This window comes from Ambystoma mexicanum, chromosome 4q (genome assembly GCF_040938575.1).
Source record: "Ambystoma mexicanum isolate Mex_15411 chromosome 4q, UKY_AmexF1_1, whole genome shotgun sequence".
Lineage (NCBI taxonomy): Eukaryota > Metazoa > Chordata > Amphibia > Caudata > Ambystomatidae > Ambystoma > Ambystoma mexicanum.
The window spans coordinates 714,222,014-714,239,137 of record NC_090928.1 but is presented as its reverse complement, the minus strand read 5'-3'; the positions used below and the strand labels follow the sequence as shown (position 1 = coordinate 714,239,137).

The 17,124-nt window shown below is 46.0% G+C and overlaps 1 protein-coding gene across 11 annotated transcripts in view; it reads right to left on the bottom strand.

The window, feature by feature from the left end:
- PLCB1 (phospholipase C beta 1) overlaps positions 1-17,124 on the bottom strand; it is a 3,004,223-nt gene that overhangs the window by 478,508 nt on the left and 2,508,591 nt on the right. The window lies entirely within an intron of this gene.

The window sequence follows — 17,124 nt, the reverse complement described above, 5'->3', positions numbered from 1 at the left end:
CCTGGCCTAGCAGTTTGGGCAGGGCTGCTCCCATTGGTGGCAGTACCTGACTGATTGCATATGGTGCAGACAGGCTAGAAAACAGGGGTGTGGAAGGTTACCCAGAGCAGTGCTAGGGGTTCAGATTATTTCAAATCTTTCCTCACATCACTTTCTTGGTTTTGACTGTCCAAACAGGCACTCATTTAATTTACCAGCATAATCACAAAACCAGTGAGCACATAGCTGTGTGATGTACGAGTCAAAAACACATAATAATAATGTACTTGCAAATTATCCGAAAAACTGGGCCACTGTGTTGCTGATTTTATCTCAAAAAGTGTGAAAAATTCCCTGGTCATGGAGGAGATCTTTGTTACTACCGGTCTACAAAAAAGGTAAACAAGTCTACAAAAAAGGTAAACAATCAGAGCCTCACATTTTAGGCTACTATCAATGCTCAATGTTGCGGGCGACATTTTTGCCGCTTTCCTACTATACTGACTGCTAAAGTGGGCAGAATCTGCAAGTACATTGGACAGATTCCAGACCGGGTTCAGGCCGGGCTCGGGGGTGGCCTATAACCTTAGTCTCATGGATAAGCTGATTGTGCAAGCAAATAAACAAGGCAATTCATGACTCTACGCTGTGCTGGTAGACCTCCGAGCTGCGTCTGATTTAGTCGATAGAGAGAAACTATGGCTTAAACGGGAACATTTTGTATGCCTAAATAGCTTGCTGAATGCAATTCGTAAGCTCCACGAAAACACTAGTATCCATGTTAGGTTGGACAGCCGGGGGGGTCATCTCTGCACCAATAGCCACAAGTAGAGGCATTAAGCAGTGCTGCTGTGTGCTGCCTCTGCTGCTGTTTAATATCTATCTGGCTGATTTGCCAGCTTCGTTAAGTAAGGTTGGCAAATGCCCCCCAAGAGTAAACTACACCAACGTTATCTGCCTATCATATGCTGACAATCTGATTATCCTCAACCATGCATTCACACGCATTAACAGAACAGTGACAGCACTGTACAAATATGTAGGCAATAATGGTTTTGGTCATCAATTTTGATGAAACAAAGATGATGCATTACATCAGCAGAAAAGTCAACAAAGCCAACATTGTCATTCTCGGAAATTGTGTAGAATCAGTACGTAGTTACAAATACTTGGGGGTAGAGTTGACATCTTTGGGTGACTAAGGCAAGATTATTGCAACAAAGCTTAGGAAGGAAGTCACGCTCACCTCAAAAATCGCCAAATTTACAGGTGAAATATCAGGCTGTAGCCTGACAAGTATACTGTCGGGGCCCGATTCATGGAATTTTTGCATGGTCCAAAGTGATTTTCAACTGCCGAAAAGTGACTCTGCACTGCTGACACAAACCCTGATTCATGGAACTGTGCAAAGTGTATTTTGCCGTACAAAGTCCTTTTGTACTGCAAAAATGACAAATTGCACTGAAAAAATAGACTTTGCACAGTTCCATGAACCAGGGTTTGTGTCGGCAGTGCAAAGTAACCTTTCAGCATTGCAGGGTCACTTTGAACCGTGCAAATATTCCATGAATCGGGCCCTTACTGTATCAGCAAAGTTTTTGTCCAGTGATGTTACATGGAGTAGAGGCACTGGCTATTAACGACCTAACATGGCTAAAGGTAATTGAGGGTAAATTTTGAAGGAAGATATTGAGAGTGGACCCCTCAGTCTCCATTGAACTATTAAGACTAGAGCTGGGGATGACAGCACTATCAGCTCTGGCAATTAAAACTAGATACCTTATGGTCATAAAATCCCGAACAAGACCCCTGTGTCCTCTGTTAGATCTATTGGGTCTACCCTCTAAGGAAGTTGATAATTTCACGACTCTGGTCATGACAATTTTTGAAGAAATTGAATGGAGAAAATGCCTTTGGGAACAAACTTGAAAGCTGGGATTGGGCGACTACGCGTACCTTACCAAATTGAAGTGTTACACGAGGTAGTGGAAGTTAGACACAAATGTAAAACCCCGAGAGTTATCTAACGTTGTTGTCAGCAGAATCATTACATAGGGGGTCATTCCGAGTATGGTGGTAGCCATGGAGCAATTAGCTCCATGGCTGCCTCGCATACCGTTACCAAATCTGGTTTGGTTCAATGGGGATTTACCGGTCCATTCCGACCTTGGACGCACCGGTAAGTCGCCATTGACCAAACTATTCCCCATTCCCATTTGAGCCCCCATAGGGCTCAATGGGAATGGGAAGGGCGCAAATAACGGGCTTGCGAATGGCAAGCCCGTTATTTCGCCCTGGTCCCCTATCGGGACCCGTAAGGTACGTTTGGTCCGAGTAAACGTACCCTACGGGTCCCGTTAGGGGACCTCAGAATCGGGCGGTAGGGGAATACCGGCATCGGTATCGGTATCCCCTACCGCCCGACTCGGAATGAGGCCCATAGATTTGTATTGCTATTACGCATAAACAGATTGCCAGTGTTGACGGTAACAGTTCCTGAGCTTGGTATACCGGAAGAAGACAGATGCTGTCCTATGTATAAAATGCTGGGAAAAAAGGAAACTGCCACACACGTTATAACAGAGTGTAAATTAAAATGGACTACTGTATATCTTTGCCTTTGGCAGTTTTGTTAGTCATTATGACAATATACGAGTGATAGAATTTTGGCAGTATTGTTTAAACAGCCAGAACAACAATCAGCATATTGCACTTCATCAAATATGGCAGCAGATCAGTGACCTTGTGAAGTGGACTGCAATGTACTAGTATATAATGAAAGTATAGGAAAAGGTAGGAATTGTATATGTTTTATGATGGAAAATGAAATGTACACTATTTTATACCGAATCAAGTGTTTACATTGTATAATCATTGAATCATGATTTTGTTGATTAAGTATCAGTATCAATTATATATTGAAAGCCTTTTTGAAAGAAGTCTCAAACTGGTCAAGATATTTTATGGACTTTTTAAGGACTTTATGAATTTTATGGATCACATCGATTATCATTGAATTGGTTTAAATGTATGCAATGTTTAAATGACTACATGTGTAAAGTTTGAAATGAACTAACCACATTAATAAATAAAATAATTTAGGACTATTGCACAGCGTTGTCGCCAATGACATATTGGGCCTGATTTCCAAAAGCACTTTTCAATGGGAAAAGCCCATAGAAAAACTAATTGGAAATCAGGTGCATTGTCTGTAGAGTGCTTTTTACAGAAACAAAAGCTGATCTGCGTTGTTATTTTTTTTTTAGGATCCTCATAGTGTTTGCAATGTTTTTCTATTAGCAAATGAAACAGGATTGCCTGCGAGTGAATAACACACAGACATCCGGTATCTGTAGCAGTGCACTCCCCATGCCACAGATATTGACCCTGATCACAGTGCCTGTTGGAATCAGAATGCAGATGCAGTTTGTACTATACGGCAAGTTGCCCATACGCTCCAAATGCAAATCCACGGATTCACAAATGGAGTCTGCATGATGTGGTCCACCAGACTACTCAGCACTCATGCACGTGTGACTATCATAGCCCGACAGTTATGTTATGTTATGTTGACTTCCACCCTACACCGCTACCACCCAGGGGCAGTCTCCAGGTGCTCACATGGCTCTACAAGAAAAAGAGGGTGGGGTGCGTTAGTGATGGATAGGATAATAGGATAGGTTCAGAACCAGGAGGAACTGTCGTCTATGTGTGTTGTCTTGCATGCAAGTTGGTTGTGGGACCTGTCTTGCTGTAACCATAAGGTTAAGACTCAGCGCCTTGGTTAAGTACTAGTGTTTATGTTGGGTGTGTGAGTCATGTGTGGTTATGGTGGTATTGTGATGGTGTGCACTGGTTCGTTGTATCCATAAGCGGGGGGGTCCAGTGTCGTGGTTGTTTGTTGAATGCATGAGAAAGTTATGTTGGTGTATGTTTTAGTGTGTTTTGTGTGTGATTTGGCTGGTGTTTTTTTTATGGTTGTGTGCACTGGTACGTTCTGTCTATAGGGTAGGTCCAGTGTCTGGGATGTTTGTTGAGTGCAAATGTCAGTTATGTTTTGGTGTGTGTATGTGTGGTTTGGCTAGCACATTGACGTGTATGGTGGTTGTGAGGCATGTTGGAAGAGCAGGAGTAGGGTGGATTAGTTAGAACTTTTGTTACTTTTGAGAATTCCTCTAAGTATGTCCTAAAAGCGTGTCCACTTGCAACAAAGTGGTAGCCTCCAAGTCGTCCGGCCGAGGTCCAGTCACATTTGCATTGTCTTCCACCACTCCCGGGGATGTAGGACTGAGACCCGGCTAAACCTGGTAGCTCCCTAGTTCTTGGCGCAGGTGTTAAGAGCACATTGTTGGAGATGGAGTCATTCATGCAAAATGCATGATTATTACTTCAAAGCTAAATGTATAGGTGGAATGCAAAACTAAACAGGAATGCTCATTCTTCACATTAGGGTTTTAATTAGGGGCACAGCAATTGGGCATTCATTTTAAAATAGCGACTTTGACTTGTGCTTTCAACTGCACAGGGCATGATCCTGGTCAGAATGGGGGACTGTCTCCTTGCCCTTCAGGTCACCCTGCCGACTTTAGGTACTACTTCTTTGGGTTCTGCAGGATGCTTTGGGATGCCGTGTATGGGTCTCTCTAGGATCCACGCCTTGATCTTAGAGCACCAGGTCTGGAAGCGGAAGAGCGTACACCATGCACTGGTATAGCTTCTGCCTGGTTCTGTAGAGTTCACCAGTCTTCAGGGTGCTATCCTTTCTCTGGGCTTTAATGTAGACTGCTCTTGACAATGCAGGGGATACATGTCTCTGCAGAGTTTTCAATTTCTTAGGGTCATCTGATTTTGGCACAGCATGTTGTTCTAAGCTCATCAGTTTGGCATCCATGCTCTGTATTCTTGGCACTGGAGTGATCTACGGGGCTTTCAGATCTCAGGAGTGTTGCTTCATTGTTCCAGGTTCTGTTTATCTAGCCTTAAAACACTGCCTGTGCTTTTAGTGTTTCAGTGTTCTTGCAGGCTCTGCACACTCTGTGTTGGTTGACCTGGGATGCTCTCTTCTCTGTAGTCCAGGATCCGCATGTGCCCTGGACTGTGTAAGGTTCTCTTTTTGGTACAGGCTCTCCAGACTGGTTTCTGCAGGATTAGATTTTTGTTCTTGCCTCTGTAATGTGCCACCCTTAGTATGATATGGTATGGTGCACTATTTATAAAGCACACAATCTAAGGCCCAAAGGCATTTAGGTGCTAGAAGGAGAATTACTTCGACAATACTAGGTACTGAACTGCTCTGCTGACTCCTGAGAGACCTCTGCTCAGGATATCAGAGGGTGCACGTCCTGCACTGAATATGCCGAGGTACTGGACTCTGCACACGTGCCAGGTTCTGCAGGCTGTGCCCTGATGTGAACTATCCTAATGTGATTGAAAAAAGGCACTTGAATCTCATTCAAAGTACATTTCAAGGCATATTTACAGCACGTTTTTCAATGGGATAGCACCATTGTAAAGCGCTTTTGCAAATCACGCCCTTACACTTTTAATGAGCTTTCCATCATTAGAACATGTTGAATTGTATGAGTTAATTAAGTTATTGTTTATATCAACTGTTCTACAGAGATCGGTTGTCCACAAAGATATCAAGGTCACAAAAAGTCAACGGCCCTCATTACGACCCTGGCGGAGATCGCGGTGCAAAATGCACCATGGAGCACGGCGGAAAGCTGCCGATACCGCCATGGGGGTTGGCGGATTTACCGCCCCATTCCGACCTTGGCGGGGCGGTAAATCCCCATTCCCCATTTTACCCTTCCCCATTCCCATTTTTGCCCCATAGGGTATAATGGGAGTGGGGAAGGCGTTAATTACGCCACCGTAAAATACGGTGGCGTAATTAACAACAAGGTCCCGTAGCGCCATGGATTTCTCCGCCTGGAAAAACCAGGCGGAAAACGGCTCCATGGCGCTACGGGAACTCGTAGTAGGGCGGACGGGTCCGCCGCGAATACCGCTGGCGTAAACCCACTCCGCCAGGGTCGTAATGAGGCCCAACAACAGTTAAGAGTTAAGAGAAGAGGTTTATGCTTCAGGAACTGACCTACTGACACATACACATAAACAAACATGCGCAAAAGAGCACAGTCATGCACATACACACGTTAGTAGACGTGCATACATTTTGAAGATACAAACATGCATACTGTAAACAAATATTAGACAATTTAAGCATCATGAAACTGACATTGAACAGAAAGTCACACACAATAAATTGTAAGGAAAATGCCGGCACCCGCTGCGGGCTGAAAACACAGGGGCATGAACAAAAACTAAGCAATGTATAAGTCTCTAAAACCCCTCTTTTGTACTAATCTCGGATCTGGCAGAAAGACCACCATCACCTCCATGAACTGCGGTTCACTCGACTGAATTCTCATGATTATCCTCATGGAGCAGGTTTATGTATGTGGATCAGGACCTAAATCAGCTCCTACTGGATCACCACTGTGTGCAGAGGATCTCACAGCAGAGATAAGTATTGGTTGCCTCCATGAACATGGTGGTTACCATTACAGTGGATCCCTATGGACCAAGCCTTCACTTTTCATATGCAAAAGTAATATAGGTGAAGATACAGATGGGCTTCTTGCATGGACAGTGCACCTGCATTGAGTGCTTTTCCGGCACTGCATCCCGCCGTATTGTGTATACAGGGACCAAAATGGTACGCACGCAGGTCTCTGTGGACGTTTAAACATCTGGGCCATGTTGCAACACAATATCAAAATGAGACACCAACGTTGTGGTCGTTGATATCTTTGAGAAACTTTGAAGTGGCAAGAACCTATGGTTGCACATTATAGTGCCCTACTGAAAAATGACCAAGTGAAATCCTCAAGCTCCTCGCTCAGGTGTTCATCCTCTTTTCTCCATCCTCCGACTCTCCCACTTCCCACCACTGCTGGACTCATATTTGTGAACATGCACAGACGCACATCTCCCAACACATAGACATATGTGTGTCTGTCGGTGTGCCTAGGAATTTGTTTTTTTATTTCATCCAATATTTTTTTTTGTCCAAATGTGTCTTGGCACAGTGATCGGCAGCATATGCACACACCTTCATTTGTTGTGATATGAGGCGTCCAATCAGGTTAATAGATGTTGTCTGGGAAAGTTGTGCTGGTTTTAAAATCCAGTGACCACCTTATACCATCAATTATCTGAATCCCTTGATTTGGTCATGCAATTACCTACTGTATGAAGCAATGGCAGGTGTTTCATCCACGGTTGATTATAATGCTTCATTTCACTGCAGTAGGCAACCAGAGAAGTGTCTAATAACGTCATATCATTGAGGGATTAGCCTTAGAGGGATCGGTCATGTTTTCACTGTGGATTATAATGGGCATGTTCTGGGCTACCACTATCGAGTAACTGGAATGCGGTGGAAGATTAGAGGTGCCCCATTGCCCTTTCATATTTAAAATAATGGACACTTGAGTTAATTGTAGCTTTGTTCTAAGATCGTGATGCCAAGGTCCAGTTTTTGCACTGAATCATCTTTGCTGGAAACCATATTAGGGGGTATGTTACGCTGAATCCTATTGGAGGCCAGGGCAGTACATTTATTGTGTTCTACAGGAATTATCTTTTGACACATCCAGGGCTATCTGAACCAAGGAGGTGAGTGGAGGGGACTTACCACCTGCCTCCAGTCTCCTGAGTGGGGGAGAGGGGTGGAAGGGGGTAGAAGGGAACATACTCCCCCTACATTCCTGGCCAAAGTGTTAGATCAAGGGGCGCATGCGGGGTTCTTATCCTTCGAATGCTATTCCAGAGCCAGAAGTAAACTGAGTTTTTCAAATGCAAGGACGTCCGTCTGCAGACCAGCCAATCAGCATCTACTTATCCATTAAAGGGTGCATGAGTAGGCATCTTTGGAGCTACACAAGGTTCACAGTTTAGCATGGCCGCATTTATCCACATTGCTGTAGTCAGATTTAATGAGGTGATAAACTCGCTGTGGTGAACCAAACATATGTTGGTCATTATCTGCTGGATGATGTGCAGTCAAGGGTAACATGGATATCATCAGTAAACATGCAAACATTTTAAAAATATCTTTACAGATTGTGCAATGTGCACACATATGTATTTGAGTAAATTTGAAACAATGTGGTGTTTTTTTAAATGAATATTACAGTCCACATTCTTATGGGGCCCTGACAGCACAGATAATTTGACCTGTGGCCATTTAGGTTGAGGATGCTCATGTCAGTATCTATTTCCCCACACACTGCCAACACCCAAAAACCAGAACTCTGCATTCTCATATGCCTTAGAAGCATGGGTAAACTGAATGTTCAACAGAGCTGGGCAACCATGCCTGGGATGGCGCCTGGTGCTTCCAACCTTTTGGGTTGAACTGGGCCTCAAGCCCCAGGTGGGCGAGAGCTGCTGCCTCTATGTTGGCAGCCTCATCATAAAGCAAAAAAGGTCTTTAATTCAGTATATTAAATATGAGCTTTCCAGCGTGCACATTACTGGCTGCCTTTGCTGGCACCCACAGGCTGTCACCCCCATTGGGCCTTGTATTATTCAGCAGTATCCTATCACCTTGTTGCCTTTGTTACATTATCACCTGTCTGACGAAGATAGATTAGTAGCTTTTCAGTGGACATTTTTTGTTTCAGATCCCTGCTGGCTGACTTATTTTGTTCTTTGCAGAGGGCAACAAACCTGCCCCAGGGTAGTCAGTAGCTACTTACCACCTCCCTTCATTCCTTTATTTCTCCATTTCAATCTACACACCCCACATGTGCCTCTGACTGGTTTTCCCAGATGTAGGCAAAGGGACTCCCCAAATATCATTTTGAAATGGGCCCGCACAAGCTATGGCACATCTTCAACTGAAGCCCAGTGGTCGAAGTGAGCGGGAGGGAGCGGTGCTCCTCTACTTTTTTAAATTACGTTTTACAGCTCCTGTACTTTAATTTTAAAAATAAACTGTTCCGGAACGGTTTCGTTTTAAAATAACAGTGCAGGAAGAAGTTGAAACTTGCACTTTCAGTGCACTGCACTGAACAGTCCTTTAAATAGCAGGCAAAGGTGTTTGGGAGTTTGTATTGTGTGTGGGAGGGGGCAGGGCAATGGAGTTTGTGTGGATCGGGGCAGGCTAGCAGGGAACATAGTTCCACTACTTCTTTTCTTACACTTCGACCACTGCTGAAGCCTGGTTAGGCTCAAGCCCTTCTGCGACAAAACAGGGGCCCAGGCTTGACTCTCTTTTCAGGTCATTATGTGCCCAAAACAGGGGCCGAAAAAAAAGCTCCACCTCCTGCCCGCCTGGCTGTCACTCTGGAAAGTTTTAGAAACATGATTAATAAATAGCGATTTCTATACTTGACCACTACATATACTTGAGTGTACTGCCTGACTTCCTGCCCACCCCTCTGCCACTCCTTTATTCGATGGGGCATGACTGAGAGTCTGATTGCTTCTTGTTTTCATTGGTGTCACTGCGTGGAGTGGAGGAACGGAGCTGTAGGGAACGGGCATGGACTTTGTTGGGATAAGTGGATTTTTTTTTTTTCACATGGAGAGCAGAGGTTCACATTGCGTGCACCATATTAATGTTATGATGGGACAAGAATGGATGCAATAGTGTTGCAATGTTGCAGTGTTGCATGTATCTAGAATAGTTAACTAAGGTTTGTTAAAGGTTACTTTTACTATTACTTTGTGTCTAGTATGATATATTAAGATTTGTACATGTAGCAGCATAATGAAGATGGTGTGAACATAATATGGGAGCATATTGTGCAACTTAGGGCAGTGAGATTTAAAGCAGAGAGCTTCATACAAAGTGGAAACATGATCTTGCATGGGAAACCCATAATTATGAGGGGATTTGGTAGTTTTGAACACACGTAGGCTGATGCCTAGATTTGCGAAATAGATTGCTAGCTTGTTCGGAAAACTATCTGGCTAAGGGTAAAGGTATCAACTGGCAGAGTGACAGATACAACTACATAGGAGACACTATTTGCAGCTGAAATAGAATGCAATTTGATGGACACAGGGTTTCCAGCTTGGAAATTGATGTTTGAGTGGCCGTAAAAGCATCTGCCACCTGGCAGTGTCAATCTGGGGTTAGTGGCTAAAATTGTAAAAGGGTGACTGGAAGCGAAGTAGACCACAGAGCTATGAGAACATCAAAACTATTAGCAAGGAAAAGAGTCTAATGGGAGGAGGCCAGATGGATTGAAATGGTGGTCACATAAGGAAATGGCATGAGAGGACTCCAATAGTAGGTATCCAGGGTGTCAGAGTGTTTGGAGAATCAAAGAGTTTGTGCCCCATCAAAGGAACCTTTTGTTAGCTTTCTATAGCCTCATAAAGTGTCCATACATAAACCATGCGTGTCAGATTTAGTATTGCAGGTCTGTGACCAAATGGAAATGGTACTAAGACTGTATTCTATGCACATGTTAGGATTATGTGTCTTGCAGGAAGGAACCCAAGAAGGGTTGGGCTTGTATTTGCAATGACATGAAATTGTATGTCTAAGGGAATGGTGTCACAGTCAAGGCAGGCAATGAGATTGTGGGGACTGGATTTCCTAATATAGGGACAAGCCATTTGTATTTTGGTGATGACTTTGTAAGGGAATATGTGGAAAATGTGGGAGTATGTTAACTGTTCTGGAAATGTAAATATACTGTGTCTGTTCTGTGGTTCAGGGAGACTCTGGTTAGTCCAATCTCCAAGGAGTTGTCTAGCCTCTCTCCTAGTAGCCGCTGTGAAATAAACTTGCTTTAATAACAGCATGCATTCACTTCTTGAGAGGTGGGCTATTTTAGAGTGCAGAGATCTGAGGTCAGCCCTTACAACTTTCTATGGTAAAGGCTGCATTTCTACCTACCCGAAGTCAGTGCTGCCCCCCCACCAGTCCCAGAGCACAACCCTGCCCTTTGCATTCCCCAATTTCCAACTCCCCACACTACTGTCATCCAATTTGAACACCCTTGCTCCCTCTCACCACCATCCAAATTTAACACCCAGTTCCCTAGTCTCTGCCCCATGACAGCTTCAATTGTTTGGTCTGTGGCACAGAGCAGAATGGTCTTATGCACCAGACTTTCTGCACAGGCTGGTGCTTCCCTCCTGTGACCTCCGCACTGTGAGCCATCACCTTCAGACGCATCCATGCTCTGTGCCCCATCATATCCCACCTCTGTCTCACCCACCTCCCAGAAGAGGTGAATTAACAGAGATACCTAAAGTTGCCACTAATATGGCAATAGGCAAATACCTTTTGTGGCCATAAATACAAGCGTGGCCACTATAATTCATGGCTTGAACAACACAATTGTAAACCAAGCGTGAGGTTTTTTAGTATCATAAACTTTAAACTGAATCACTTTTAGGGACTCCCAATTTCAGCAGAAAAAACTGTGAGATTACATTGGGCCTCATTACGAGTCAGGCGTTAAGGGGTTAACGGCGCCGTAAACGGCGCCGACCCTTAACGCCTGATTACAAGGTCCCTTAGCGCCATGGTGATTTTAACGCCTGTTTTTTGCAGGCATTAAAATCCATGGCGCTAAGGGACCATGGTGCTAATTACGCCACCGTAATTTACGGTGGCGTAATTAGCGCCTTCCCCACTCCCATTATGCCCTATGGGGTAAAAAGGGGAATGGGGAAGGGTAAAATGGGAAATGGGGATTTACCGCCCCACTCATCTTGGAATGGGGCGGTAAATCCGCCATCCACCATGGTGTAAACATAGTTTACACCATGGTGGTAAGGGTACGACCCAGGCTGTAACTTACCGCCTGGGTCGTAATTATTTGCCCATGATTACACATTTTGGTTTTGTGGTGAGTCTGGGATTGGGTCCAGTCTGCAAAACGATGTTTCACATATCTGCCTAGCATTAGCTTTCGTTTGTACAAATACATGTTTTCTTTGCAAAAAAATAAATAAATCCCATGTCTTGCATATTCATTTTACTGGCTCGGCTCCTGTTCAGCCCTTACGGCCAGTCCGGAACCCCTAGATCGACCCTACCCTTAAATTCCCTAGCTCCCCTAGTTCTAATTTTCAATATTCTTATAATGCCAATGTTGGGCCTTTAAGGGTTGGATGGAAGTTGAATTAAGTGTCAGTATTAGCTGGTGAAGTCAAATGGGAAGAACATATGTTTCTGCTCATACAAGAAGCACAACATAGAGAGATGGCTTCACTATGAATTGCCCGGTGTGGAAATAAAGTGCTGGTAACAACGTATACTGGCACCTTTCTGGACCGCCCAACTCCAAGCCTGCGGGTAGGGGCTCTGATCTACTGGCAGGCCTGACCTGCCGGTAGACCAGGCCCCTACCGGCAAGTAAATGCCTGAATCACCGGCAACGTTATTAACGATGCCAGTGATTCAGGCAACCGCAGGAATCCATGGAAAGGGGAGCTACCAGCGTCTCTGCCACCAATAATAACCTGGTAATACCAGGATACCGGGCGGCAGAGACGGTACGGTAGTTCCCAGGTATCACTCATAATGAACCCCAGAAGATCGTAAAGGAAATGCAATAACTATTTCCTTTGTGCACTGGTGTGTTATCGTGGAATATCAGGTATGCATTCATATTAATACAATCTGTGGAAAAAGAACCCGCGCTTCTTTGCATGAACGAATGACCAAGACAGAGGGCACATGTGGCAAATGCGGCTATGTGTTGCCAAGCTCGAGCTGCAGGAAACCTTTCACAGGTAAAAAATGTTGTTTAGTGTGACGCAGCCCAGTGATCACGGTCCTCGCTTGCAACACAGCCTCTTAAACAACCACTACTTACACATGACGATGAAATGTTTCGAGGAAAGTCCAAATAATCATTTCACTCCAATCAGCGCTTAACTAGAGCTAAAAATGAATGTTTACTACGACAACAGAAGAGCGACGTTTTCAGTAATGTGCCATTTTGATTTCAGATCCAGCATAACACGGATACAACAAGACAGCGAAGGGCACCCTCTGGTGGATAGTGGTGGTGTCTGCAATGAATATCACCCATCAAGGAAAGTATGTCATTTTACATATATTCAGAAATATAGGATGGCACATTATAACGACGGCATCAACATGGGACCGGATTGTAATTTCCTTCGTATTGTTAAAGGTTACAGGCATCGATGTAGTGCAGCAAGCATTCACATGCCCGTAGCATGCATGGCTAAGCAGAAACTTGGCGCTGCCATAATGATACAATCTGTGTAGCATTTGCTTATTTTCTTACTGGACGATTATTTAGCTTTGTCACAGGCGATGCGACTTTTGCTGAAGAGCTCCCATTTTGCTGCAAAGATGTCGATTTTGTCTAAACGTTATACTTGCTCACGAAAGTCCAAAATGCCTGTTCTTCGGCAAACGTATGCGGTTACAGAATAGACGGTATGCAGCTGGCGGATGTCAGAGGGAGCCTGCTTTTGTTGCATTTTAAATTCAAATAGCTGAGACCACTCAAAGTTGGTTAAGGGGGTGTACTAAGCTTTTGCCAGTAGGACAAAGGAGATGCGAATTGACACACACAGGCCAAAAAGGGCGAGAATATAGATGCAGCCAGTCATTATATAAGTGTGTATAGCATGGTGTCCCGGGAGGGTAGCTCTACGGCATGGGTGCACAACATAGGGCCCGCGGGCCAGTTGCGGCCCGCCATGCCCTTTTGACCGGCCCGTGAGGCACAAAGACTTTCCTAAGGGAGTGCGTCCCGCGCGGCCGCCCTCCATTAGGAAAGTCTTTGTTGACTTCCGCACACACGAATCACGTCGCTCCTACGAGGCACGTAATGCGTGTGTGCTGCACCAATGGAGGGCCAGCACTACGGCTGGCGTGGTCCATAAGGCTTGATGCCGGAAGGCATTTCAGCCTTGGACCATGCCAGCCGTAGTGCGATTCCAGCGACTTCCAGCTTACTTGCCTGCCTTCCAGCACGTCTCCGGTAAGTGGTCTGTTTGTGTTTGTGTGTCGGGTTTGTTTTGCTTTATGTTTGTGTGTATGAATGTTTGTGTTTGAATGTATTTTGTGTATATGTTGAGATGCGGGGGTGGGGGGGGTGTGTCGGATGTGTATGAATGTTTGTGTTTGAATGTATTTTGTGTGTATGTCGAGATGCGGGGGTGGGGGGGTGTGTCGGATGTGTATGAATGTTTGTGTTTGAATGTATTTTGAGTGTATGTCGAGATGCGGGGGTTGGGGGGTGTGTCGGATGTGTATGAATGTTTGTGTTTGAATGTATTTTGAGTGTATGTTGAGATGCGGGGGTGGGGGGGTGTGTTGGATGTGTATGAATGTTTGTGTTTGAATGTATTTTGTGTGTATGTTGAGATGCGGGGGTGGGGGGGTGTGTCGGATGTGTATGAATGTTTGTGTTTGAATGTATTTTGTGTGTATGTTGAGATGCGGGGGTGGGGGGGTGTGTCGATTGTGTATGAATGTTTGTATTTGAATGTATCTTGTGTGTATGTTGAGATGTGGGGGGTGTGAATGTTTGTATTTGAATGTATTTTGTGTGTATGTTGAGATGTGGGGGGGTGTGAATGTTTTGATTTGAATGTTTTTTGTGTGCTGAGTTGGGGGGTGGGGGTTCGGGTCTGTACGGGTGCTTGTTTGAGAGTTTGCTGATTTGGGGGGGTGGGGGGTTCGGGTCTGTATGGGTGCATGTTTGTGTGTGTGCTGAGTTGGGGGGGTGGGGGTTTCGGGTCTGTATGGGTGCATGCTTGAGTGTGTGTGTGCTGAGTTGGGGGTGGGGGTTTGGAGTTGGGGGGGTGAGGGGTTCGGGTCTGTATGGGTGCATGTTTGTGTGTGTGCTGAGTTGGGGGTGGGGGTTCGGGTCTGTATGGGTGCTTGTTTGTGTGTGTGCTGAGTTGGAGGTGTGGGGGGTTCGGGTCTGTACGGGTGCATGCTTGAGTGTGTGTGCGCTGTGTTGGGGGGTTCGGGTCTGTATGGGTGCATGTTTGTGTGTGTGCTGATTTGGGGGGTGGGGGGTCGGGTCTGTATGGGTGCATGCTTGAGTGTGTTTGGGGCATAGTGTTTGGTTGGGGGTGAGGGGGCCATGGGGCATAGTGTTTGGTTGGGGGTGAGGGGGCCAAGGGGCATAGTGTTTGTTTGGGGTTGGGAGCCATGGGGCATAGTGTTTGGGGGTGAGGGGGCCATGGGGCATAGTGTTTGGTTGGCGGTGAGGGACAGGGGGCATAGTGTTTGGTTGGGGGTGAGGGAGCCATGGGGCATAGTGTTTGGTTGGGGGTGAGGGGGCCATGGGGCATAGTGTTTGGTTGGGGGTGAGGGACAGGGGGCATAGTGTTTGCTTGGGGGGTGAGGGACAGGGGGCATAGTGTTTGGTTGGGGGTGGGGGCCATGGGGCATAGTGTTTGGTTGGGGTGGGAGCCATGGGGCATAGTGTTTGGCTGGGGGTTAGAGGGGTGAGGGGGCCATGGGACATAGTGTTTGGTTGGGGGTGAGGGGGCCATGGGGCATAGTGTTTGGTTGGTGGTGAGGGACAGGGGGCATAGTGTTTGGTTGGGGGTGAGGGAGCCATGGGGCATAGTGTTTGGTTGGGGGTGAGGGGGCCACGGGGCATAGTGTTTGTTTGGGGTTGGGAGCCATGGGGCATAGTGTTTGGGGGTGAGGGGGCCATGGGGCATAGTGTTTGGTTGGCGGTGAGGGACAGGGGGCATAGTGTTTGGTTGGGGTGGGGGCCATGGGGCATAGTGTTTGGTTGGGGTGGGAACCATGGGGCATAGTGTTTGGTTGGGGGTGAGGGGGCCATGGGGCATAGTGTTTGGTTGGCGGTGAGAGACAGGGGGCATAGTGTTTGCTTGGGGGGTTAGGGACAGGGGGCATAGTGTTTGGTTGGAGGTGGGAGCCATGGGGCATAGTGTTTGGTTGGGGGTTAGAGGGGTGAGGGGGCCATGGGGCATAGTGTTTGGTTGGGGATGGGAGCCATGGGGCATAGTGTTGCACTCCAAGAGTGAACTCAATAATAAAGCTAAAACAGGCACAGTTAGGAGATGTACATCCTTTGCTTTTTTGAGGAAATCTGACTCAACGAAGGCCATACTCCTCTTGGGTAACCCAAACAGCAAACTATAGCAGTCCAAAATAACGGAATGTCCAATCAAGGGTCAATAAAATATATATAATTTAATTAAACAGACGATATACAATCACTAAATCGAAATAAATGATAGCAATAGAAAATGTGTAGTACAAAATGTAAGTTTGAAATGCAATAAAAATCGTTACCCCTCAAAAACATATCTTTTTCCATGTGTTTAATACAAATTGGGGGTTGAAAAAGCCTCCTGACATGTCCCGCCTACCGCCCCGCCCACTTTTACTTTTCGGCCCACTATAGCCCTCATGTAAGGTACTTTCGGCCCTCTGTCAAAATCAGTTGTGCACCCCTGCTCTACGGCAAGGGGTCGCCTTGGAAGCAAGATGACAGGAAGCAACACAGGTTCGATCCCCGGGTCCGCGCTTAGAAACCTTTGGGTATTAAGCACGTTATAAATACGCAACTAAGACATATCCTGAAACAGCGCCTCGATGCCCCCAGACTGTGTGAGCGCTTTAAAAAAATGGAAAAAAGTGGTGCAGATGCACATTGCACTGGGCACACGCAGCGCCAAAATAAGGGGTAGCTGAGGAAGGCCGAATGCAAAGCCACATTTTTGGATTTCGGCTCTTGGGTCTCCACACACGCAAACACACACATATGTCAATGACCCCAACCAATCCTGCAAGCTGACATGGGACTGGCAAATCACGATGCCTTGATCCCAGCCCTAAAATGTATTGTCAACATGCAGGCGGGTCAGAGGAGTGGCTGTTCAAGGCCTTCCCACTTGCAACTGCACACCTGCAAGTCTTTACATTAGAACCTCCACACACGGGAGACCCATGGGACAGCATGCCCATTTAGGCGCCATACACGGTCAACAATTCTGTAGACATCCTTGAGTAGTTTAGTTGGAAGGCATTTCAGCTGCATGCCTGGCTGCCGCTGAACGTGCAAGCCCTATTCCTGAATGAAGCAGGTGTGCTATTTGAGCCAATCACGTGCACATGGCCCAATATGC